General features: G+C 38.4%; 1 long non-coding RNA gene across 2 annotated transcripts; it reads right to left on the bottom strand.

Annotated features, from left to right (window-relative positions):
- Positions 1–776: 776 nt before the first annotated feature.
- Positions 777–3,610, bottom strand: LOC144994294 (uncharacterized). Of its 2 annotated transcripts, XR_013657748.1 has the most exons (5): positions 3,429–3,610; positions 2,855–2,912; positions 2,653–2,714; positions 1,746–1,841; positions 777–1,256 (listed from the first exon to the last, which is right to left on the bottom strand). It is a non-coding gene; the product is annotated as an uncharacterized LOC144994294 (long non-coding RNA). The 2 variants fall into 2 exon arrangements; XR_013657749.1 differs by lacking the exon at positions 3,429–3,610 and having other exon boundaries at positions 2,855–3,048.
- Between the last annotated feature and the right edge of the window lie 9,221 nt (positions 3,611–12,831).

Genomic DNA, 12,831 nt, shown 5'->3' with positions numbered 1-12,831 from the left:
TCTGGTGAGGAATGACAGAATGAACAGTTTATGTCCAGATCTTTTTTAAACTTAGTAAAGAAATGTTTCACTGGATAAAATTTGTGAAGAATTTTGAAAGAAATTTCTCTGATTTTATTGGTGATGAAATACTTTTGTGGCAGGGTCCAAACCTTTTCCCACTGAATTCTACATCCAAAGCTGTTCCAGTATGAGATAACATACGGTTTTGTGGCAATCTCATTTTGAAACAGAGAACGGATACTTTGATTATTCCTGCTAGCTGAAAAACATACCTTTCCACAACACAAGTCTGTTAATTTGGGATTTCTTGCTTGTTCATGTTAGCGTCTGCACTGTAATCCCTAGCGAGTTGACTGAATTTAAAAATTATTTTGTAACAGATTACGCAACAGTTAAGTTATATTATTAAAACTTTTAAGTTAACATTTATTAAAATTCATATTGTCAGTTGGCTTACATTTGTATTATTTCATATAAAAAATATTAAGATTCCTCAACTTATAAAAGAGAGATTATTTACTTAAAGTTTTTAATATTTTCCAACTAAAAAACGCTTTAACTAACTATATTTTTATATTACTCAACTCATAAAATATGTAAAATTCAATCAAATGCTTTATAAATTCTTTAACTCATTAAATGTGTAGCATTGAAAATATTTAAAATTCTTCATCTTAAAATGTATTCTAAACAGAGATAGAGATGATACTGCCCCACTACATTTTAAAGGCTAACATTGATAAAAACCAACAAACGTGAAGGCCACACAATAGTGATTGCTTAATACACTTTTTTTAATTGCTCTTTAAAAAAAAGCACAAATATCAAGAGGATGAAGAAACAATAAGTGCAATAAAACTGCATTATAAGAGTGCCACACAACATATTGACAAAAAGAGTTGGTTTTGTATTTTACGGCAGAAAAAGCAAATGATCACAACAAAACACATTAGTTACATAACACTTAAACCAACAAATAGTCCATTCTGGAAGACTCACTCAACGAAACATTCTTCAGCGTCAATAAATGTCCTTTCAGTGGTTTGCTGTCCTCAAGGCTCAAGACAGCATTCTGAATAAATATGAAGGCAAGTTCAAGTTTTTTGGGGTGCTGTAGGTCCAGAGCATAGATGTCCCCGAAGAGTTAGAAGAGATTAGTCAGCCAGATCTGTGGGACCACTGACGGCAGCATCCGGAGCGTCACCACGACAACTGAGAAGATACCCACAGCAGTGTCTGTGAGGTCTGGTATTCTGGAAAATACAAAACAAAAAACACAGATGAGTTCAGACCCTCAAAGATATTCATCACACTAATGTCCAAAACTGACATTCCTGCCATCTGTCAATGGGAATCTTTTCATGCTAACATTCTGTTAGCTTTTAATCAACTGGCTATGATGTTTTAAGGACCAACTCCAATTAAAATTGTGTTTTTAAAAAGTTCTTTAGCATTTTTCTGAAGGAGGACATTTATAAAATAATTTAAGACTAAAGCTTCATTTTTCTTTATTCAAATAATGATGGATCAGGAGCAGAAAAGGTAAACGAAACTCCACTCCTTCCAATCAGGAGTCCCTGATGTTCGCCTTTCATCTTCCGTCTCAGTTTTAAAACCATTTAAAAATATCACTCAGTTTACAAACTACAAACAATTGCCCTATTTATTATGTCACTCAATAAAATCTCAATCAATATTAAAGGATTAGTGAAAACCATTGACAGGGAGTCGTGTGCACTTACTGTACAGGTCTTGAAGAAGTTGGAGGCATCTTCATGCAGATAAACAGGAAGTGCAAGGAGGACAAGTGCCCGTCTCATGTTCACGTCACGCTGGTCCTAAAAGAATAAAAAGAAATATCCATTACCTTTGAAGCAAATGCAGAGCAAACACTTCCAATATTTACTTAAGGAACTTTAAGAAATAATAAAATGATACCTTTTCTAGATGTCTATTTCTAGTAAGAGGACAATACAGTGTTTATGTCATGATCCACTTCAGGTCAAAGACCCAAAGTCATTTGAAGGCAAGTTACACCGTGGCTTCTTACAGCTGTTTACAAATGATTTGTTATCCGTTTTTGAATTATGCACATTAGAAATTCACCTGGAGGTCATAAATCCTAACCAAGCTGGCCAGTTCCTGTCTGTTTTGGTGGACTTAGTCTCAGAAAAGGGCAGCTTTAAGTTACACAAACATGTAAAAACTGCACAATTTCCTCTGACTGCATCTACTCTACATAAATCCATTTCAGATCTTGACAGATGAGTTTTCATGGTTTCAAATGATGGAATGGTGCTAATGCAACATCATTTTATTATTGTAATATACTGTCATAAAGACATGACAATATTCCAAAGTGTCTCCACATACATGGCAGTGGAAACACTTTGGAATATTGGCTATGTAGTACTGCAGTATTATATGTAGTACTGCATAGTGCCAAAGTAACAGAACACAACTTGCACCTCCATTCCATTGTGCCACCTTCAGCCTGCAATCTAAATATGTTTAGTTAAATTGTAAATAATTTCAGCTCTATTTAGACCTTTGGCTAGTTAAAATGTGCATAAATGTTTCCATGCTGCCGTATAAATCTAATAATGGTAATAGTTCAGGATGAATGTATTAAATAAGTATAAAACTCACCCACTGACAGGTCTTTTCTGGTGAAATGGTGACTTTCTGGTGAACTTTCTGAAGTTCAGTATCTGAAAAAGTCCAAAAGAGATTTTTCAATGTTAAAAAATGTTTCAATTATATTCTGATCAAAAAACATTTATTGCACTACACAACCTATTGCATTTTTTGTTTTTTTAAAATAGCTCTAGACAAATAACAGACAAGTTACCTGGCTGGCCTTGGCGTCTACCTGGAGGTGAAACACTGAACACTCTGTAGTTCGGTACCTGAACACAACACGAGCACGTTGATTAATTTATTTTTACAAAAACCTTTTTTATAACGGAGATCAGTGATTTATAAAAGCTTAAAGCTGCATTCAAAACCCAATGCTTCCATGTAGCAACCAGGCTTAAAACTGTTGGCGGTAGCTCCTCCCACACAACCGTTAGAGGCTTTGAGTGACATTTTTGGACAAATGTCCAGCAGCAAACTTTAGCCACAGACAGAGGCCTCCAACGCGAATTTCACACGCGGATCATGTTTAGTGTGATTGCAGCATAACAGATCATTTCTACCTCTGAAAAAAAAAAAACCTCATCACTGTCGTAACTTACGGGCAGAAATGCATTTTGGGTTTGGCTCGCCATACGTCTGCTATGACAAACTAATCATGTATACATTTCCACATTAATCTCTAAAACAATCATAACACACACATGTTTAAACAACAGTAAACCACATTTACGGTAGTATAAGAGCATTTTTAAAGCATTCATTCATAAACCATGAACGATACTTACCAAATTAAATCAGGGCTGAAGACAAGACGGCACCATCAGCGATGAGGCGGATGAAAAAAAACCCGAGGTTGGGGCGTCTTGAAGCGGGACGAAATCGCAACGCTTTGCAGAATAATAAAATGCTCGACTTTCAATTTCAAACGTCGCATACTCGCATTCGGCAAATCCAACATGGCCACCTGAGCTAACGTAGAGAAAACGAAAGACCCTCCCACCAGTACGTGATGACGTCATAACGCTACTTCACGGATCTTAAAATTTTTGAGTGCCAGATACAAATAAGCTTTAAAATATTTAGCACTGTTAAGTTAAATTTGAAAAAATCTTGATAGAGCTTAATACTTTATAGTTGAATCAACTACAAAATGACATTTAAGTTGTGTAACCTTAATAGTTATGAGTCAGTACAAGTGATAGGGTTTAGAGTGTGTTCAAAATGGGAGGTGGCGGCCTCTCGTCCAATCAGAGCACGAGAAATCATCTGCCTTCCGTTTCATTCAAAGTGCCTTCCTTTTCATTCAAAGTGCCTTCCTTTTCATGCAAAGTAACTTCCGTTTCATGCATACTCCTCTCTCACACACACATATAAACTCTTCCTCACACGTTCATATATACTTGTCTTTCACATACATACATTCTTTTTTAAGAGTGACAATGAGAGTGAGAATGTATGTATGTGTAAAGTAATATATATGCATGCGAGAGAGAGAATATATGGATGTGCAAGTGAGAATATATGAATGCGTAAGAGAATATATATGCATGCGAGAGAGAGAATATATGGATGTGCAAGTGAGAATATATGTATGCGAAAGAGAGTATATATGACTGTGAGAGCAAGAATGTATGAATGTGAGAGAGAGAATATATGGATGCGTAAGAGAATATATGTATGCGAAAGAGAGTATATATGACTGTGAGAGCAAGAATGTATGAATGTGAGAGAGAGAATATATGGATGCGTAAGAGAATATATGTATGCGAAAGAGAGTATATATGACTGTGAGAGCAAGAATGTATGAATGTGAATGGTTCAGAATAAATAATGTCTTATACGGCCCCTCATACCGTCCTGAGACCTCATAAATCTTTACACAGCAAACCCCCTCTGCTTCATTGGGTGAGTGACAAAAAGAGCATTTCTCAGTTCTCTGGCTTCACAGGAAGGAGCCGTGTTAGGAGTGTCTGACCCTCAGGTCAGCTCCGCTAATCAAATGAAGCCATGACTGCATGCATGGAGAATGCATCGGAGCGTCTGCGAGGTGATAAGAGTCTATTTAAAATACATCTGATTCATCACTGGAGAGCACATTTGAAGAAAAGGGCAGGGGGTGAAGTTGAACAACTGAGAAAAAAAATATATTTATACTGCAGGAAAAATCCACTCTGGATAATAAAGGTGTTAAAAAAAAAAAAAAAAAGCAAATAGCATGATGAGTTTAAACACCCTCAACACCTGCAGCAATGTTCAGGTGTCGGAGGCCGGGACGGGAGGACAGGTATCCCCTCCTGGGAGGCGTGAGCCACCCAGGGTACCCACAGCAGCAACTGGAAATGGCATCTGTAGCGCTCAGGACAAATGGCAACGACTGCCCACAACAAGGTACCCAACAGCAGAATGCACAGACCAGGAGCAGAGGACATGAACAGCACCCACGACCGCTCCAAGCTCCTCCACCATGGCGAGGACCACAGGTGGCAAGTCGGACAATACCATTTGGTGATGCAGGAGCCATGGTCCCTTTCAAGCTCAGAGGTAACTCCATGAATAGACACTGGTGCAATGTGTTCCTCTATAAACTGCCGGTTGCCTCCATCAGCTCTGACAAATGAACATATGACTCCTCAAACCCGGCAAAAGACCATCCAACTGACTTTTGACCAGATGGTGGAACATTCATTTGTGCATTCACCACACACGCCTGTGAATCTTTTGGGACTGAACGTTTTTGTCAAAACAGGAGCCAGCATTCTTTCAGACTGGATGCCATGCCACACCCCACAGCCAACCCCCACTGCTGACACCTGCTGGATCCAGAGGGCCCTGAAACGCCAGGTGTGTCCATGTATTTCAGGTTTGGATGCCATGAGTCCTGTCCTAGAAGCAATATTTTTCCACCTCCGATGACCTGAACTGCACACTCTATTATGACAAAAAGGATGATCAACTGTACCGGGAAGCATTTCATCAGGTAGACGGCCATACGTGGCATTTTAAACTACACTGACATAGATATTTGAAAAGAGGGTGTATAGTTTATTTTGCATTCACACACTCACATTTGCAATGGTACCGGAAGTTAGAAACACCTGTATCGCACATAGAATTAGCACTCCCCTGGTCATGAAGCTCGGCAACTCAGACCCATGACTGAGAGGGATGTAAACAAAACAACTGTCTAAACTGTGATTTTCAGGTGTTCACTTCTCTCCCTCAATAAAAATGTACAGGATAACTTTGCCTTCAAGGACTAACTCAGTTCTGGAGCATTTCTACATCGTCAGTCATCGCAGCAGAGAGAAGACAGATCATGAAGATGCAGAAGTGATGTTAAAAACGCTCTCTGATGCTTCATGGTCAACAGGTTCATTTGATGTTTGTTCATGCCCCACTGTTCCCCCGCTGGAGATTCAGGTAACTGCAGGAACAAATGTTTTTAGATCTCAGTGCAGCTGAGTGAAGGATGCAGATGAAGGGATGAAGGAAACTCAGTTTGGTTTGTGGAAGTCTGGTGTAATTAAGCATTCTTATTCTTTGTGGTGTGCTCATTTGAGACCGGTTTTACAAGCAGATAATAAAACTTATGGCATGGCACATGATTTAAGGGCTGTTAGTGAAGTCACCATTATTCCAGTCCTCCCTGTGCCTGCTCCACATCGCATGCTGTCAACTTTAACCCACAATGTGTGTGGTTTACTGACATTTATTTAGCAAATGCTTTCTTTTGCATTCCATTACATGAAAATAGCTGACATCTATTCGCCTTTCAGTATAAAGGTGTCCGCTTGTAGTACACACGCTTGCCACAAGGATTTAAAAATTCTCCTGGCATTTTCTATCACTGTTTAAAGTTTCTCCGACAGGATATTATGCTCTTAGAGGGTTGTGTTTTTGATGTAGGTTGATTATCTCCTGCTAACAGCACCAACTGCTGAAACCTGCCTGCAAGTAATGAAAGATCTTCTTTTAACGTTGTTTGATTTGGGTTTTGAAGTATCTAACAGGAATTTGCAACGTTGCAGAAGGGAAGTCACATTTTTAGGTACAACTGTTTCCAGCACAGGCTCTTCAATGTCTACGGAGCATAGAAAGTCTGTTTTGCAGCATAAATGTCCAGAGACAGTAAGAGAAATTATGGTTTTCTTGAGTCTTTGTAGTTATAGAAGACATTTTCTTCTTTGTTTTGTGGAACCTACTACCCCTTGAGGTCAATGCTAAACGACAAGGGAGACTGACCTCACGGCTGCAAGGCAACGACAATAAGTGGTTTCATTTCTTCACGTTGTGATGTTGCTTTTCACAGGACCGTGGACAGGACGCCTGTTAATCTAAATGGTGCACTGATCTGTTTGTTGTTCTCCTATTTTATGTTCAATGTCTATTTTTATTCAATTTATATTTTTCCTTTCAATTTATCTGGTTTTGTGTTTGTGCCTTATCTCTGTTTGACTCTGCAATGTTTCCACTCCAAGAGAGGGAGATGGACATAAGGGAATCTTAAGGAAATTGTTTTATTATCATTGTCAAATTGTTTTATTATTATCATCGTTTAATTGTATTTGTTTAGAAAGAATGTTTAAATGGTAACTCAGATTGACCTTTTTCACTTTGTCTACAGCTTTGTGTGTGTGTGTTCATCTGGTTCACTCATCCTCAGCACGGATGAGGAAGTTTTACGACACTGTCCTGGGTTGATAAGGCAGTTATACGACTGTCTCTAATGAACTTTTCTCTTTGTCTTGAATTTGTATCTTTCCCACTTGTGTTCTTAAACACTGCACGAGGAGGAGCATACCTTTCAGAAGTGACACACTGATGGATTTTTTTCCATCACATTTGCTGCTCTCCTCTGCGCATGCGTAACTTGATTCTTGTGTTTTCTTTTTCTGATATGGTTTTTGAGTTATTGTTTTTTATATTTAAGTTACTGACCCTAACGCTAATCAATATTTAGATCCACAGCAGATTCATCTTTGGGAGAAGGTACATATGTGTGGACACTCCAAGCTCTTTTACAGCTGTTCTGTTGTGTCCTCTGTATCAGATCTTTAATTACCAGGGTTATTGAGAAGTTCATAGGAGGCCTGGTCCAAGCTGGTCAGCGCTTGTGGGACATACAGAAGGACGCGAGTGTTCGAGGCCCTGAAGGACCTTTTGGATTTTGTTGTATTTTTCCTTTTCCTTAACAGGGTGTTGCTATTCTTATTTAGGTAGTACGCATGTATCACAGCCCCTCCGATAGGACCCCATAGAAGAGATTGAAGTAATTTCCTGAATTACGCTTGCTGTTATGTTTAACAATTCTGTGTTTCTTTTAGTCATCTGTGTGATTTTGTTCTGCCTTAACATGTCTCGCTTTCCTCCCCCTTAATTCCAGGTGTTCTTTTCTTTACAGGAAGTGTTATCTTCTTTCCTTTTATAATTGCTATTTGAATTTGAATTAGACTGACTTAGACATTGAATTTGTTTGTTTACCTTATTTACTACTTTATTTCTTGTACTATGTCACTTTTATTTATGGAATTGTGACAAGGGGTTAGGTCGATCTTGTGAGCATGAGCATCCTTAGGGGTGGTTGCCGCAGGAGCACGGAGCCGTCGCAAGATTTTTCCTGTCCGACTGTAAACTGAATGTTTATCAAAGATGGTATAAAGTATGCTCTGGCAGGTTTTTCGCTTGCACGCTTATGCATGGACGCCTAACTCCTTTGAAATATTTTGTGTTCCAGATTGTGCGGGCTTGAGACCACAGCTGTCAGGTCCAATGGACCTGTTTGTGATATTTTGTTGTTTTTGAGTGTAGTAGTGTTAGATATTTTTGGTGATCACACTTTGTGTGATCAAGAGAGGGAAATGTAGAAAATGTATGTTTTAATATCTTATTCTTTATTATGTTACAGCTTTATCTTTAGTGTGAAGTGAACTTATTTTGAACTATCCAGATTTATGGTCGTGTGACATTCCTTTTTGCTTTATGGTTGCAGCATTCTGTGAAGAAATAGGATGTTCTTTGTGCAAATTTAGGAGTTTTACATAGGTGCCATAAATATGCCGTGGACCATATCCGTACCATCTGGGTTGAAGATTCTTCCCCTGGGAAAGTGTGAAGATTCGTGTTCTCATGTGGAGGTTGGAGCTGACCTTTGCTCTGGATGCCGGTAAAGGAACCTGGAGTTGTCCAGGAATGATTTACTCTGACCAGATGGGGACTCTTTTGATCATCGGACTGGGTGTGCGCCGGTGAAACGGGCCCCCGAGAGGCGGAGCACATCTGAAGTGGCAGCCGTCAGCTATTGGCCAGAGGAAGCAGGCGGGCTATCAGCTGACGAATCAGAGCGACCAGGGGCAGAGATCCAGCGACCATGCTCTTTCCGGAAGGCGGAGATTCAAACTCATCTTAAAAAGACTGGTTTTAAAGTTTTCCATTGTTCTTGGGAAAATCTACGAATAATTCGCATGTAACTTGTGCGTCAGTAGATCTTTACTTGAGAATCCAGATATATCTGCATTAATGTTTGAAACTGTGCTTTAGAACTATTGTCAGGGAAATAAACTTCGAGTATTTTTAATCCGGTTGAATCCTTGTTTGTTTTACCACTCTCGACTATCGAACACGCATGGATGGAAAGAACTGAAAAGCGGACGATTTCTTTCCTACAATACCCTTAACTTGCGCTCACACACTCACTCTCGCGCTGCCTGGGCGCTCTGATTTACACGTAATTCAAGACGTAGTTTGACTGCAGGACCTGAAGCAGAGGCTCTCTGGGATGATCTCATGAACTCAAACATGGAAACATTGTTATCATGTGGAACTATTCAAAATAAATAAACCTAATCTTTTAACACTCCATTTGCAATGTGCATCCATGCATTTTTACTGAGATAAGCACAGGTAACCGCTCCATGGGGCTATCAGGCTAAAAACATTAGCTGGTAGCCCCTCCCACACGCGGCATGTTGCGTTCATGGAACTCCAGTTCATAGAAGCATAGTGGAACTCCAACAGCCACCCAGCCTAACTTAGACCACTATTAGATGTTAATGAGAAGATGAAAATTGCCGAACCGACCACAAAACCACCTGAATTATGCACACTCGCCCAAAGCCACTTTTATCCGCAAATTTAGAACAAAAACTGCCCAATTTATGGTAGCACTGTGGATGTGTTGAGGAGTGTGCATTGCGCCGTCACGTTTGGTGAAGCATCTTCGATCGATGTAGTCAGGGTGCTGCTGCTCATGTCTGAGTAAAGGAGTAGCCAATCACAAAAGTGTCTCCGCCTTGTCTAGTTTGATTGACAGACAGACACAGTCTCCTGAAAAAGCTCTTCATGAAATAAATAAGCCATTGTGAAAAACAGCAACATGAAATAAAAACACAGCTATTTTGGAAAATATTGATTTTGAAATCCAAGGTTCTGAAAAAAGACGTAGAATTATAACAATATTCAAGATGATTAAAATGAATATTTAGAATGCTGTTTTAAAATAATGAACAGGTTTTTAAAGCAAAATGAAATATATTGAATAATATAATGGCTAATTTAAAATCTGTGAGCAGGTTTTTCACAATTTCATGATCTTTTTATATATTTATATGAGATTTATTGGTTGATTGTGTATTTGCATGAGGTCATATTTATTTATTTAATTAAATATTTATTTATTTAATTATGAACAGTATAGGACTCCATACAACACTGCTTATTCTGTCACTTAATTAAAATTATAAAGAAAATGTTATTTGACATTTCATTTTCAAAAAGTTCTCTGATAAATGTGTAGCACAATTAATTTAGAAAGGTCTAATTTGACAATTGATATGGATTAACAGAAATGCTTTTTTAATGTTCAAAATGTAACTGACTCAAAATTAAAATGAAAAATCAATACTTTAAAATGGTTTTTCATTTTCTACTTAAAAACCACCTATTCTGTGTCATAATTAAAACGAAAGTGCAAAAAGGGGATTGCATTTTCATTTTAACAACCACCCTGCGTACATTGTCGCAATATTCAATTTGAATAAGAATTTCCAGAGGGGAGGCGGGGCGATGACGTCAGTGCATCTCCGTGTGGCCGGCTGCTAAGAGTAGTAGCAGTGTAGCTTTGTGTTAGCGGCAGAGAAGAGGGCTTTGTGATTGTTGTGAACTTCTGATGATTTTTCATAGCTTCTCAGGAATACGTAGCAGCATTTCCGCCTTTCGCTGTCCTTCTTCGGATGCACCACGGTCAGTGCTTTTTACTTTGGACCGGCAGCTGCCTTCGCATAGCGGAGCGCGAAGATCCCAATCGCCAAAGGCGGAAGTGCTGCTACGATCTGAGAAACCATCATATGAATTTGGGTTTCCAGTGGTGTCCAGAACAAAATAAAGGATGATGTTTGGTTGTGAATGCTTGATGTATTTTAATGGATAAAGCTACTGTAAAACATTTCACAGTTTTACTGTTTACTTTTAAAGAAAAAAGTTACTGATGTTTACCACAGCACTGGTCTGATACTATGAGTTTGACTTCTGTCAATTGGACTGCAGAGTGAGAGAAACTTAAGTGACATTCCATTTAGATGCAGAAATGCATGTCACTGAGTAACTAAACTTAACTTTTGGTTGCTTGTAACTCATAAGGTTTAAAGGGTACAGGTTTGTTATTTTCTTGCAATAATTGTAATCGTGTGCAAAGTTTGAACGCATTTGACAGGTTAAGGGGTTTTATACTGTTAAAAGGAAAACTTTGCATACCCTGTTTGAACATTGCACACAAAGTGTCCCTCCCAGTTTAAAAACACAAGCATACATGAGGAAATAAAGATCAAATTGAACTTGCTGTATAGTAATCAAAAATGTGAGCAGAAAAAATTCTCTGTCATTTTTTGACGATTTTTGCCCAAAACCCCTCCCCAAAAAAACATTTAGGGTGTATGAGGGTGTATTCAGACTGGACACATTTGGTTCGGTTAAAGTGAACCACAATTCTTTTCACACTTCGTTTCCTTCGATAATCCGGAACAAAGTTTCAGTCTGAATACACCCAAACATGATACACATTGCTTCTCACTGTTTTCACAATCTAAATGTCAAAAACATTTATTAGAGTACCTTCTTAGCTGTCTTCTTGCCAGTAACCAAAACCAGCAGAAAAAGTGTTTTACAGTATAATACTTTTTTCAGGTACAACTTGTACCTGGTATTAATACAGGCGTTTAAAATTGGTCAGCTAAATATAAAAGTTTTAATGAACTACCTCAAAATGGACTGCAAAGCGGGAGACGTCTATTATAATTTCTATCTCCATTTGCTTTGCTCCGTTCTCATAATCCCTGACCAATAAGTAAAGAGATTTTTATTCACGTGATTGTGTTTGCTAGCTTTGTTGCAACCTAGGAAAGGCAGCTTAATGGCAGTCTGAATGCAGACCAGACACAAGGTTGAGAGCTTGATCCAGACCAAATTAACGGTTTTCCCAGTCTGAATACTCCGTTAAAAAATGTCTAGGCATGTCCTCGTCAGAATTTTTTGCCCCAATGTAAATGCAAGTCTTTTGCACATTAGTCAATCAATCAATCAATCAATCAATCAATCAATCATTTAATCAATTGCCATATGTAATAGTTGAATCACATTAGAACAACAACTGCAAGGCTCCCCACACAGAAAAAAAGATGATTTGGAAATGGAGAATTTTTGTTTTTTGTTTAGATTTTGGATTTCTAGATTATTTGGACTGATCATGTCCTAATGGATGGAAGAAAACTTTTCTGTGTGGAACATTGACTCTGGAGGAGCTAATCCCACTCTGGATGCTGTTCCCTCTTCCCCCCAGGGGACAAACCTTAAACCAACATTTATTTCATTCTTCAAGCCTGGACTAATTTTCTCTTGCTCAATTATTTTCCCATCATCAACTCTATGTTTTGTTTCAGACTTCCTCAACATGGAGGTGGCGACAGCAGTTTACTTTGGACTGTGAAAATCAAACAGAAATGTGAATTTCTCAAGAATTTATACTCATGGATCATAGATAACAACAGTTTTTTTCTGCTTTGGCTAAAGTCAAGTCTTTGAAGTAGTTAACACAGTTGTGAGTTTGGGCCCCCTGTCTGAGATGATAATCAATAATATACCTGGCTAGGGATTTTTTTTTTACCTGCCAAATTCAAGTTTTACCCACATTTGGCAAAT

Source organism: Oryzias latipes, chromosome 8 (assembly GCF_053564925.1).
Source record: "Oryzias latipes strain Hd-rR chromosome 8, Olatipes_Hd-rR_3.1".
NCBI lineage: Eukaryota > Metazoa > Chordata > Actinopteri > Beloniformes > Adrianichthyidae > Oryzias > Oryzias latipes.
This window is presented reverse-complemented; position numbering and strand designations above follow the sequence as displayed.